The sequence below is a fragment of the Thermobia domestica genome, chromosome 3 (assembly GCF_964235325.1).
Source record: "Thermobia domestica chromosome 3, izTheDome1.hap1.1, whole genome shotgun sequence".
NCBI classification, from domain to species: Eukaryota; Metazoa; Arthropoda; class Insecta; order Zygentoma; family Lepismatidae; genus Thermobia; species Thermobia domestica.
Genome location: NC_137456.1, coordinates 296,355,176 through 296,368,152, shown reverse-complemented (window position 1 = coordinate 296,368,152; position 12,977 = coordinate 296,355,176). Strand labels below are relative to the sequence as shown.

At 37.9% G+C, this 12,977-nt stretch overlaps 1 long non-coding RNA gene across 1 annotated transcript; it reads left to right on the top strand.

Moving 5' to 3' along the window:
- Positions 1-1,377: 1,377 nt before the first annotated feature.
- LOC145681724 (uncharacterized) lies at positions 1,378-12,363 on the top strand. Its single transcript, XR_014130864.1, has 3 exons — positions 1,378-1,590; positions 7,961-8,099; positions 12,229-12,363. It is a non-coding gene; the product is annotated as an uncharacterized LOC145681724 (long non-coding RNA).
- Positions 12,364-12,977: the final 614 nt, after the last annotated feature.

The window sequence follows — 12,977 nt, the reverse complement described above, 5'->3', positions numbered from 1 at the left end:
TGAGGACAATGGAATGGGTGAATCTGAATTTTGAGAAATCTTTGAATATTAATGTTTTGAAACATTTTACATTTCAAGGTAGCAAAATGAATGTTATGTGTTTATTCATTCCGTTTTATATGTGACGATTTATTACTTGGTGCAGATTTACTACAGGGCTGCTTAACATAATTGCTAATAAACCGTTTTCAGCGCGAAAATTCCCTTGTGTAGTGAAGATTTAGGATTTAGATTTCTGGGCTTTCGGCATCAATGGCCTTGTTAGCCCGTCGCATATGAGGGATGACTTCCCTCGGTGATCACACTATCCGGGGAAAGGAAGGGAAGAATGGATTGGGGAAAAATGGGGCCGCGGTGGCTCAGTGGTAGAGCGTTCACCTCTGGTGCTTGGGGTCCCGGGTTCGATCCCAGCTCCCGCCAAGTGAACTTTGTGGTGGACAAACACCGTGTGCGTGGGTTTTCTCGGGGTTCTCCCGTTTCCTCCTACTTTCTTCATTCCACCATTTCATACATTACTCATCATCACCGTCTCCTTTAGCCTAACCGGCATAACCGTGGGACGTACAACTCAAAGATTTCATTTTCATTTTTGGAATTCGGAAGGGAGAAAACGGCTTGGGACCTATATGTTAGGTACCACTCCGGCATTTGCCTGCTGTGAATGAGGAAAAGCCAAGGAAACCTCATTCAGGATGGCTGGACTTAAAATCTTTTGATACTTTTTCGACCGAGTTCCCCCACCGGGATCGAACCCGGGACCGTTCGCACCGAAGGCGACAGCGTTAGCGAATACGCTACGCGGGGCCACTAGTGTAGTTTAGAAAACTCATTTTTACTAGGATATTTGCAAGATTTTTTTTTTCTTTTAGTTTAACGCCCCATGATTGTACATCAATGTAAGAGAGAAGGTGACGATGAGATACATGATAATGGTGGAATCAAGAAAATGTAAGGAAACTGGAAAGTCTTAAGAATAACCACAACTACAGTGTTCACCAAAAGCCTATTTGTCGGGAGCAGGAATCGAACCAGGGACCTACCGCGTCAGAGGTAAGCGCTCTCAGAGCTTTCTTTTGTTTAAAGAACTTGTTTACAATGATATATATATATATATATATATATATATATATATATATATATATATATAACGAAGATATTGACATATTTTACAGCCTCACTGAAATTTAAAAAAAAAGTAGTCAGAGAGAGCTTACTTGTCAGGTTTTTATTTTTTAATTTAATTTATTTTTATTTATTTATTTTTGCTTTGTTATGTTCCCTAGTTAATTAATGTTTGGGTTACTGAAAATTAAAACCTTTTTAGTATTATTGTTATGTCATCACTTTGGAACCAAAACGTTAGATTTTTTTCTTGTGTTTTCATATAGGAAGTTGGTGAGTTTGTGCCTTAGCACTGGTTTGGTTTCTAGAACGTAATTGAAGGTCATGTTGAGTTGAGTCTTGGTGGGTTTGAGTTCGTGAAGTGTCAGGCACTGCTTGTGCCCCTGTCTTCTGTTTGTGATGTTTCCTGGCTTTGGGCTGTGACGTATTTATGTTGAGGAGTACCAACGAAGGCCGCGTGATATACAGGTAGCTACAACACAGCTTCAACAGTTAACGAGTGCCATGTCTTTGAATTTCAGCTTTCGTTACGGCGTGATAATGCAGTATAGTGCTAGATTGAAATTCTATGGGTGGTAAAAACGGTATGGTAAGAAATACAACGTAATTGTTATTAGTTTAATTAGTGTTTCTTCATAGTATTGTTTCACTATTTCTAGAAGGAATTAAGTATTAACGAAGTAATGAATAAGCAAAAGCACACATTGATTGACGTTTACTATTTCTCATACTCCATTGAGAATGTTTTGATCCTCAGTTGCGCAAACATCCAGTGTGCGTTTATTTTCTTTCTTTTTTGGGGGGTTTACACTGCCTCACAGATGAGCTCTTTCGTGGCTAAGTGGTCAATGAACACGCCTTTGGCGTGGGACACCCGGGTTCGATTCCCGGCCGGGGGCCGTGGTGGCTCAGTGGTAGAGCGTTCACCTCTGGTGCTTGGGGTCCCGGATTCGATCCTAGCCCCGCCAAGTGAACCTTGTGGTGGACAAACACCGTGTGCGTGGGTTTTCTCGGGGTTCTCCCATTTCCTCCCACTTACTTCATTCCACCATTTAATTCATTGCTCATCATCAGCGTCTCCCTTAGCCTAACTGGCATAACTGTGGGACGTAAAACTCAAAGGTTTCATTTCATTTTTTCTTAATCTCTTGCACCGACCGACAGATCTCGATCAAATTTCCAACGTAGATGCGCTTCTGGCCTGGGAGTGTTTTTAGCTATTTACTTTGACAGTAGAACTTAGGGGAGGGGGAGGAGGGGGACAGAAAAAATAAATGACTTAATTTACTTTGAAGTGTAAAAGTGCGAGCGTTTTCTTCTCTCTCTCTCTCTCTCTCTCTCTCTCTCTCTCTCTCTCTCTGTCTCTCTCTCTCTCTCTTCACTCCTCCAGTCTCATCTCACTTTTAGGGCCGCGGTGGCTCAGTGGTAGAGCGTTCACCTCTGGTGCTTGGGGTCCCGGATTCGATCCTAGCCCCGCCAAGTGAACCTTGTGGTGGACAAACACCGTGTGCGTGGGTTTTCTCGGGGTTCTCCCATTTCCTCCCACTTACTTCATTCCACCATTTAATTCATTGCTCATCATCAGGGTCTCCCTTAGCCTAACTGGCATAACTGTGGGACGTAAAACTCAAAGGTTTCATTTCATTTTTTCTTAATCTCTTGCACCGACCGACCGATCTCGATCAAATTTCCAACGTATATGCGCTTCTGGCCTGGGAGTGTTTTTAGCTATTTACTTTGACAGTAGAACTTAGGGGAGGAGGGGGACAGAAAAAATAAATGACTTAATTTACTTTGAAGTGTAAAAGTGCGAGCGTTTTCTTCTCTCTCTCTCTCTCTCTGTCTCTCTCTCTCTCTCTCTTCACTCCTCCAGTCTCCTCTCACTTTTAGGGCCGCGGTGGCTCAGTGGTAGAACGTTCACCTCTGGTGCTTGGGGTCACGGATTCGATCCTAGCCCCGCCAAGTGAACCTTGTGGTGGACAAACACCGTGTGCGTGGGTTTTCTCGGGGTTCTCCCATTTCCTCCCACTTACTTCATTCCACCATTTCATTCATTTCTCATAATCACCGTCTCCTTTAGCCTAACCGGCATAACCGTGGGACGTAAAACTCAAAGATTTCATTTCATTTTTTCCTCTCACTTTGATTTCATGATTTCGCACTCTGATGAAAAGTATTAAATACCGCCAGGAAAAGTACTAATATATAACCTCTCTTTTAGGCGCCCCTCCAACCACGCGCCCGGGACACGTGCTTTGCTTGCTTGCCCATAGCTGCGGCTCTGTGAGCTACATAAGTAACATACAATGCTTACGTAATACTTTGGGTCATAAGTACTATTAAGAAAGGAAGAATTGCATTTTTTTAACTTTGGGAAAGGAGCTACTATGGGATTAAAGTTAAGGTAGGAAAGGCAACACATTCCAGCCTATGCTTTCACCCAGCAGACATATTGTTTGGAACCAAAAAAATGTGACTTTTGGAATCTTGTACTTAGGTTCACAGCGGAAGCGACGAAATAACTTGAATCATCCATTGTAGCTCTCCCCGCAACCAGTTTCTAAAATGTTGGCAATAAGTTTGCGAAACGAGAGGTGACGACTCCAATTTTGGGTGAAAAGTCGCTATAAGAAATAATCGAGAAATTCATTGTCTATAAGCATTGTAAAAGTTGTAGATGTAAACTAAACAATATGTTCTACTCACTGGCGCAAATCCCGGGGGGGGGGGGGATGACGGATACATGTCCCCTCCAATCTTGGAACTGAGGGGGACTTCTCCCAAATAATCCGATTTGAAATGTGTTTTTTGGGAGAAATTTGATGATTTTTGTCCGATTGCTACAAAGGAACGTGAGATGTCCCCCAGAATAAGCCTCAAATCTGCAGCCTCCTAACGCTAAAGACAACTCTGATCCTCCACAACATTGTTTTTCAACTTCATAAGTATTTTGGACATCGCCAAAAAAGTATGGTAACGGTCTTACCCTCCCCCCCCCAATGTTGAAGACAGATTTGCGCCGCTGGTTCTATTCACATCTTTGTAAACAGGGCGCAACCAATCCTTTAATTCAGGGATCATTTCATGTTGTTTCGGGTACTTTTGTTCATGTTGTGGTCAAAATAGTTCCGAAATAATTAACACTACAGTACTTACGTTAAGCAATTTTTTGTAAAAGAAAAAGTGCAGAATAATTAAAAGACCCCAGAGGACAAATATAACAAACACCTTCTTCGCCTTTTTTCACGCATCTATAGCTAATCTTGTTGCTATCGGTAATGATGTATTACGTGTGTCTCTCAACGGAAACTCTGCGAACTAAAGGACATCAAGTTTGTAGTTATTCTTCGTTAGAGGGCAAGGGTAACATAACAATGCAGGATTGTGGAGTAGTGAGTACGCTGTATTTCCAAACTCTTCATCACTTGCGCTGATTAAAACAAACAAACAGAAAAAAATAACGTAAAAACTGTTTTGAACTAATAATGCTTCTCTACAGATGAACATTTTGTTTGCAGCAAAAAGTCGCTAAATGTGTAAGTAGGTAAATCGTTATTTAAAAATCACCCAAAAAAGTCTCCAATCGGATTTTTTTTTTGTCGTTATTGTAGGGCGACCATACGTCCCGTTTTGACCGGGACAGTCCCGTTTTAGGGGCGTGTCGCGGCCGTCCCGTCAGTAGATGGAAAAAAGTAGTATTCGTCCCGTTTTATGTAAATGAAAGAAGTAAATAACAAACCCAGTACCTTTACTCCTTTTAAAAGTATTAATAATAACAAAGCGGCAAAAATTGAACTGAAAATCCCTATATTAAAAATACTCTATAGTTCGCAGTACTGCTCGAAAGGCAGCAGAGGTTTTAGCAGTTGGTTGTGTGTTAAACAAACTTCAACGTGTCTTTCCTTTTTCATAAGTACCCGCTCTGTAACGAAGAGAGAGAGGGGGAACTCTGATATCAAGGCACTCATAAGAACAAAGGTAGATCTAAAAGTCTAGTGTTGCAAGAACCTGTCCCGTTTTTAACTGAAAAGTTTATGGTCACCCTGCGCTATCGTTGAGGTCGAATTCCCCTTATTTAGCGACTTTACCCAAAATTGGCAACATTGACCCCCACCGAACAACACCCCGTCATCCTGAGCCTAGCCAGCATAATAGTGGGACGTAAAACTTAAAGATTTCATTTCGAACAACACTCCCAGAAACCTACTGTTATACTATTCTCAAACCACCCTTTCGTACAGTTCTCCCTATTCGAAAAAAAAAAATTGTAAATAGCAGTGTTCATAAATAAATATGGAACTCAATTTCCCTGAATTTTGCAGGTTTTCCAGGTATTAATTTTGCAATTTCCAGGTCTAGTGGAAGAAACTAATAGTACGAGAACACATAAATTTTAAGAATACTATATTTATATATTTGAGAATGGCCACCCTTCTCCCCAATGAACGATTGCAATTAAATATTGAGTCACAAGAAAATAAATAATTAAAATAAATAAAATTTAAGTTGAAAAATATTAAGTTGAGAAGCCTACTAAGGGAATTATATAATACTTTTGTTCCATACTTGAATACATTCAAAATATACAAAAAAAAAATATTGGCTTGGGGAAGTAAAAGGGCCCGCGAGATTTTAACTGATTCTTGTAGTACTCGACGACAGAAATAGATTACTGAAAGAATTTTCAAAATCGGCACAGGCAAACATGAAGAAAATCGCATTTTCAGGTACCGGTTCAAAATGAGAAGAAAAAAGGAGCGCGAGATTTTAACTGATTCTTGTAGTACTCGACGAGAGAAATCGATTAGTGAAGGAATGTTCAAAATCGGCGCAGGCAAGCATGAAAAAAAATCCCACTTTCATGTACCGGTTCAAAATGGGGAAGAAAAAAGGGCCCGCGAGATTTTAACTGATTCTTGTAGTACTCGACGACAGAAATAGATTACTGAAAGAATTTTCAAAATCGGCACAGGCAAACATGAAGAAAATCGCATTTTCAGGTACCGGTTCAAAATGAGAAGAAAAAAGGGCCCGCGAGATTTTAACTGATTCTTGTAGTACTCGTCGAGAGAAATCGACTAGTGAAGGAATTTTCAAAATCGGCGCAGGCAAGCATGAAGAAAATTGCATTTTCATGTACCGGTTCAAAATGGGAAGAAAAAAGGACCGCGAGATTTTAACTGATTCTTGTAGTACTCGACGAGAGAAATCGATTAGTGAAGGAATGTTCAAAATCGGCGCAGGCAAGCATGAAGAAAATCGCATTTTCATGTACCGGTTCAAAATGGGGAAGAAAAAAGGGCCCGCGAGATTTTAACTGATTCTTGTAGTACTCGAAGACAGAAATAGATTACTGAAAGAATTTTCAAAATCGGCACAGGCAAACATGAAGAAAATCGCATTTTCAGGTACCGGTTCAAAATGGGAAGAAAAAAGGACCGCGAGATTTTAACTGATTCTTGTAGTACTCGTCGAGAGAAATCGACTAGTGAAGGAATTTTCAAAATCGGCGCAGGCAAGCATGAAAAAAAATCGCACTTTCATGTACCGGTTCAAAATGGGGAAGAATAAAGGGCCCGCGAGATTTTAACTGGTTCTTGTAGTACTCAACGGGAGAAATCGATTAGTGAAGGAATTTTCAAAATCGGCGCAGGCAAACATGGAGTAAATGGCATTTTCATGTACCGGTTCAAAATGGGGAAGGAACAAGGTCCCGCGAGTTTGAACCGCTACGATGTATGTTTACGAATGTGCCCGTCTTCTCAAATTTAGTTAATTACTGTGACACTGAAACATGTGACACAGAGTCACATTGTGGATGACTTTGCAATCGGCAACCACTGCACATATACTCCTCCCGCCCCACAGTTTGATTATTTCGATCCATTCCTCACGTGCTAACGGCATGGTTCAACATCTGCAAGAAAGAGGTAAATGTAACGTTCAATTGACAATAGCTTTTCACCAAATTAAGCTGCATGAAATCTGATTGCATATTTGACATACTGAGAAAATTCTAGCCCGTGGCCATATGTATCACATATCCCACCAGTTCATAAAAATTTTGAACACAAAATTACGGTCGTCCGTGTGACGTACTCCCAAAAGGCCTAATGTGTATCACCCACCTCACATTCAATGAAACCACATCCGTGTAGAATTAAGAAAGGAACCTCTTATGATGTATACAGGATGTCTCAAACGTTCCCTGACATAGGGTAACTCTGTTATTATCAGAGTTACGACAAAATGTAAGAGGAAAAACATTTCGAAATATGACGTTTTCAATCTAAAGTGAACACTTTTTTAAAAAATCGGACAAGATGAATGTGCTGTATACTCTTTATGCACCCAATTTTAAATGAAAATGCAACGTTGTCATTTACCTGGACCCACGACATAAGTGAATGAAGTTACTGTTTGAAACGGGGGCTGGCCATCGACATGTTAGCGTAAAAGACAGTAACTTCACTCACTTCTGTTGTGGGTCCAGGTAAATGGCAACGTTGCATTTTCATTTCACATTGGGCGCATAGAGAGTGTACAGCGCAAACGGGTCATCCGATTTTAAAAATTTAAAAATTGAAAACATCATAATTGGATATGCTTTTCCCTCCTACATTCTGTTGTAACTCTGATAATAACAGAGTTACCCTATGTCAGGGGACTTTTGAGACACCCTGTATACCTTATTTAATGTATGTTTGATGTCACTATAACTGTAGTATAATTTAGTTTGTTTAAATTTACAATTTAATACAAGTAGATTCGGATTTACATGCGTAGGATTTTGTATGCATCTAACTAATGAATTCTTTTATTTTTATGCTTAACTTAGTGACTTGGCTTTGGACTGCAACTGATTATTGTAACCCATTATTGCTTGAGAAGAAACAAGATATCCGAATCTTCATTTGGAGAAATCAAAGGTCTATTGGAAAGCTGGGGATTACAATCATTAATTTCTACATTTCAAGGTGCGTAGTAAATAATATATTGTGTTTATTGTTAAATTACTATTATTGGGTTTAGAATCAATGAAGCACTTCATGATATTTTATGGGGATCAAGATGGGTGCCGGATAGATAAGTATTTGAGCGTCAGGCTCTTATTTCTTTTCAATTTAATATTTAATCAATGATTATTTTTCTCCCTCATTATTCCACCAAATCGTATTCCAAGATCATATATCCATTTTTGTTCGATATATCCATATTTTTGATCTCTTTCATATTTCTATATTTTCAATTTTTGATATTGTTTATATTTCGATATTGCTGTATTTTTCGATATTTCGAACAAGTTTCGATAGTTTGTCGACATCGATTATCTATATCTAAATTCGGATATCCCAAAGCCCTATCGAGCACCCTCCGAAATGAAGTTTTTGGCTATGGACCTGATTAGGGATGCGCACGAGACAAGACGAGACAATTTTTGTTACGAAATTCGAGACAAGATAGAGCTTTTCCAATAGAAACGGATCCAGTTTTCGAGACGAGACAACTTTCGCGGCACCTTTTCGAGAGGAGACAACCTCAAATCTTTTCTCTTGCGCATCCCTAGACTTGATCATGAGTTATCAAAAAAAAAATGTTAATGAGAAATAACATGTAAATACAATATAGGTAGCTAAAACATTTTTGTTTTCATTCTTCAGTAATGCATTGTTATTAATCTCAGGGGGGGCGGTGGCTCAGTGGTAGAGCGTTCACCTCCGGTGCTTGGGGTCCCTGGTTCGATCCCAACTCGCGCCGTGTGGACTTTGTGGTGGACAAACACCTTGCTCGTGGGTTTTCTCGGGGTTCTCCCGTTTCCTCCCACTTTGTTCATTCCACCATTTCACTCATTTCTCATTATCACCATCTCCTTATCCTAACCGGCATAACCGTGTGACGTTAAACTTAAAGATTTCATTTTTTATTAATCTCAGCATTTTATAGTGTATTCTTAAGCTTAAGGTGATGTATAATTAAATTTTGAATTCAGTTAACTTATTTTGTTTCTCAGATTGTTTTTAAAATGTATGTACAATTGTTTATGTTCATTCTCGAGAGTTTAAAGTGACGTATAGTTATTAAACATAGTATTTAATATTGTACTCTTAACGTGGAAGTGATATACAGTTAACTTTTGAATTCAGTTAACATTTTTCTTTCTGAAATTGCTTTAAAAAGTATGTAAAAACGTTTCTATTTTCTTTCTTGAGTGCTAAAAGTAATGCAAAGTTATTAAGCTTACTACTTTATATTGTATTCTCAACCCTAAACTGATACACAGTGCGTTTTTGAATAAATTGTCAAGTTATTTGAGTGATGAACACTGGTAGAAAATCCTGACTACTACTGGAACATTTTGATTTTAAGGTGACGAGTACTGGTGCAAGGATTTTAAAATATTGTTTTTCCTTCAAGGGCTACTCCTTTTTGAATTCTGACTACATGGTCACTATAGGAAGGATCAGTGAGTCTTTCCAACTATGGTACAGCTCCGACAGATTCACGATGCTCAGAGAAGAGACAAAATAGTATGTTTTCAAACTTAAAGTGAGAACCACTGGCGTTTTTACCTTGCTATGCAAAAGTAAGTGAGTACTCCAATGGGGTTCCAATGCGGTACCTAATTTCTGCATTTTAGATATATGGAAATACATGTCTCTAAAATGTAAAGAACTGATTTTTTTAGGGGGGGGAATAAACTATAGGTATGTGGGGCTGGCATACTTGACGCTACAATTCGGAAATTGAATTAAAATATGACTAACGGCTATCAAGATGTTGTCAAATAAAGGGAGGACCAACACAGTTAAGGGGTTTTCGTGTTAGATGCTAAAATTTCCGAAATCGGTCATGGAAAGTTAATAAACACCAGTAGCAATTTCATCTTAAAGTAATTAGATATCTTCATGGGGTGTTAGAACATCATGGAGTCTACCAAAATTAAATTTTAAAAGCTTTTGAAAATATAATCTGACATTTGTAAACAGTATTTGAAATATGTATTTACCCAAAACTTCCAGCTAGTACATCTAACATCTGGAGAAACACTGTGAAATAAAAGCTTGAAATTTCGGAAACAATTATTGGTCGCAACAAAATTAAATAAGATGGTACTTCTATGGGTTAAATCAGTACCTCAGTACAATTTCGATCGAAAGATTAGTTCAGTCCTAGGTTTTCTTCAGGCAATTCCAATGGTTCATCGAGCTGTACAAAAGAATGAAAATTCGCTGTCAATATCTAAGATAGTAACCAAGATAAAAGGAATTATATATTTTATGGCGTAAAAATAGAGATCTTTATATATTTGTACTTTTGGGTCTTTCCTATAAGAAAAAAAAAATCAGAAAACTACTGTATATACCTTAATAGACAATTCAATGGGCGGGGACACAGTAACTTAGTGGTAGGGTGTTTAACTAATCTTTTTTTTTTTTGCAGAAACTATTGGAGTATTCACTTAACCCGTAGAGATACGATCATACTTAACTCCCTATTTAATTTTAAAATTAAATAAAAGGAAATATTTCAGTGTAGCGACCCACGATTATGCATTTTAGTCTCAGGGAGATTATGATTAAAGCAAGTGAATGTTGTTGACAGAATTGATGGAATGCAAAGGTGGGAGGAGAGTACCCCGAGAAAACCCACGAATACGATGTCCACTACAAACTGACTTGGCCGTGGATCGAACCAAGAACCCAATACACCAGAGGTAAGCACTCTACCACTAAGCCACTGTGCCCCCGCCCATTTAATTGTCTATTAAGGTATATACGGTTGTTTTCTGAAATTTCTTCTTCTTACAGCAAATACTCAAAAGTACAAATCCATGTGGGTCTCTATTTTTACGACGTCATAAAATACATAATTCCTTATATCTCGCTTGCTATATTAGATATTGACAAAAAATGTTCACTTTATTTCAGAGCCCGATGAACGCTTGGAATTGTCCAAAGAAAATTTAGAGCTGAATTAATCTTTCGATCGAAATTGTACTGACGAGTCTGAGGTTCTCACTTAACCCATATAAGTACCATCTTATTTAACTTTTGTTAGGATCAATAATTGTTTTCTGAAATTTCAAGATCTAATACGCTTTTATTGTATGGTGTCTCTCTAGCTGCTAGATGTACTAGCTGGAACTTTTAGGTAAATACATATTTCTAATACTCTTTACAAATGTCAAAATATATTTTACAAAACTTTTAAAATTTAATCTTGGTAGACCCCATGATGTTCTTAAACTCCATGGAAATACCTAATTATTTTAAGATGAAATTGCTACTGATGCTTATTAACTTTACATGACCGGTTTCGGAAATTTTACCACCTAACACGAAAACCCCATAACTATATGGATCCTCCCTTTATTTGACAATATCTTGATAGTCATATTTTAATTAATTTTCTAAATTGTACTGTCTAATATGCAAGCTCCACGTACCTATGGTGTCGCTTTTTATTTCACCATATTTCGGTAACTGTTAGGCGTACCGACTTGCGGTTTCGGTAAACACACACCTCTAACGTTCTTTAAAACGTTATTAAGACATATTTTAGAATATTTAGAAATGAGAGTTCTGGGAATATCATGGTACCCGAAAACCCCCATCAGGGCGTGTGTGTAGTGTATTTAATTGAAACTACTTTTGAGGTTGTTGTAAGCCCTCGTAATTACGTTTCCGAAACTGCACCATCTAGTACGCAAACTCCACAGTTCTGTAGTGTCGCTCTTTATTTTCCCATATCTCGATATCCATAAGGCTTACCGAGTTGAGGTTTTCGGTAAACAGATGTCAGTTCCTTACATTTTAGAGACATATATTTTCATATATCTAAAAAATACAGACATTAGGTACCCCATGGTAGCCCGAACACCATTGAGGTACCCACTTACTTTTGAATGGTAATACATTTTGAGTTGTTGTTCAGCATCAATAAACACTTCATAGTTTTTCTACGTGCAACCCAAAAGTCCATACCTGACCGAACATATTTTGTCCATTTAATCTCAAAAATGTTAAGATACTTTGTATTGTTAAGTACAACCAAATTAAGCACACTGAATATAACATTTTAAATATTTTCTGATTTTTGTTGCAGGTATTTCGTGCATCAAACCAGAATTCTGCTTGAAAGACAGTCAAAAGAAGCAGTGTAGGTTGTGGCTAAAAGTACGCCCTTTCTGAAGACAGACTCAGTTGTACTTACATTATTTTGTACGAATATATAACCCTAATAAAGATACTGTACTACAACTTATTTCTTTCTTCCATAAATTATAATAAAATATTATCTCTGTTTAAAGAAAATTATTGTTAATGTTAAGTCATTTTAATTATTTTTCTCTGTAATAAGAACATTATCCCTAGCAATATTTTTTATCTTTGTGCTATTGCGATTGGATGAAGTAAAATTCTATACGAAGCACTATTATTTGAGACATGCATTAATAACTAATGTATTGTTCTGTATGTAAGACAATGTGTATACTGAACATGTCTAGCGAAGGTGTTGTTTTAATACAGAATCTATAACTCAGCTTTTCAGTAGTCAACTTTATTGGGAATCCGAAGAACGAAGTTAAAAAAAAAATGTTGGACTTACCAGCGTGTGTGTGTTCGAATTCTGGACTAATCCAAATTATCCAGAGAAATCATTATATATTTCTTTGTTGCTATTTCAGATGTATCCTTTATCCAAGTCGTATGAAACGGAGACTTCATACATCGCTATACTTTCTATGAACTATGTTCCGTATTTACTTAATCACTTTGTAACTTTCTCTAGTGTTGACAAGGCCGCAGGTGTCAATCGAATAGTTTAGTGTTTCACTCATGTCACCTTGTGAC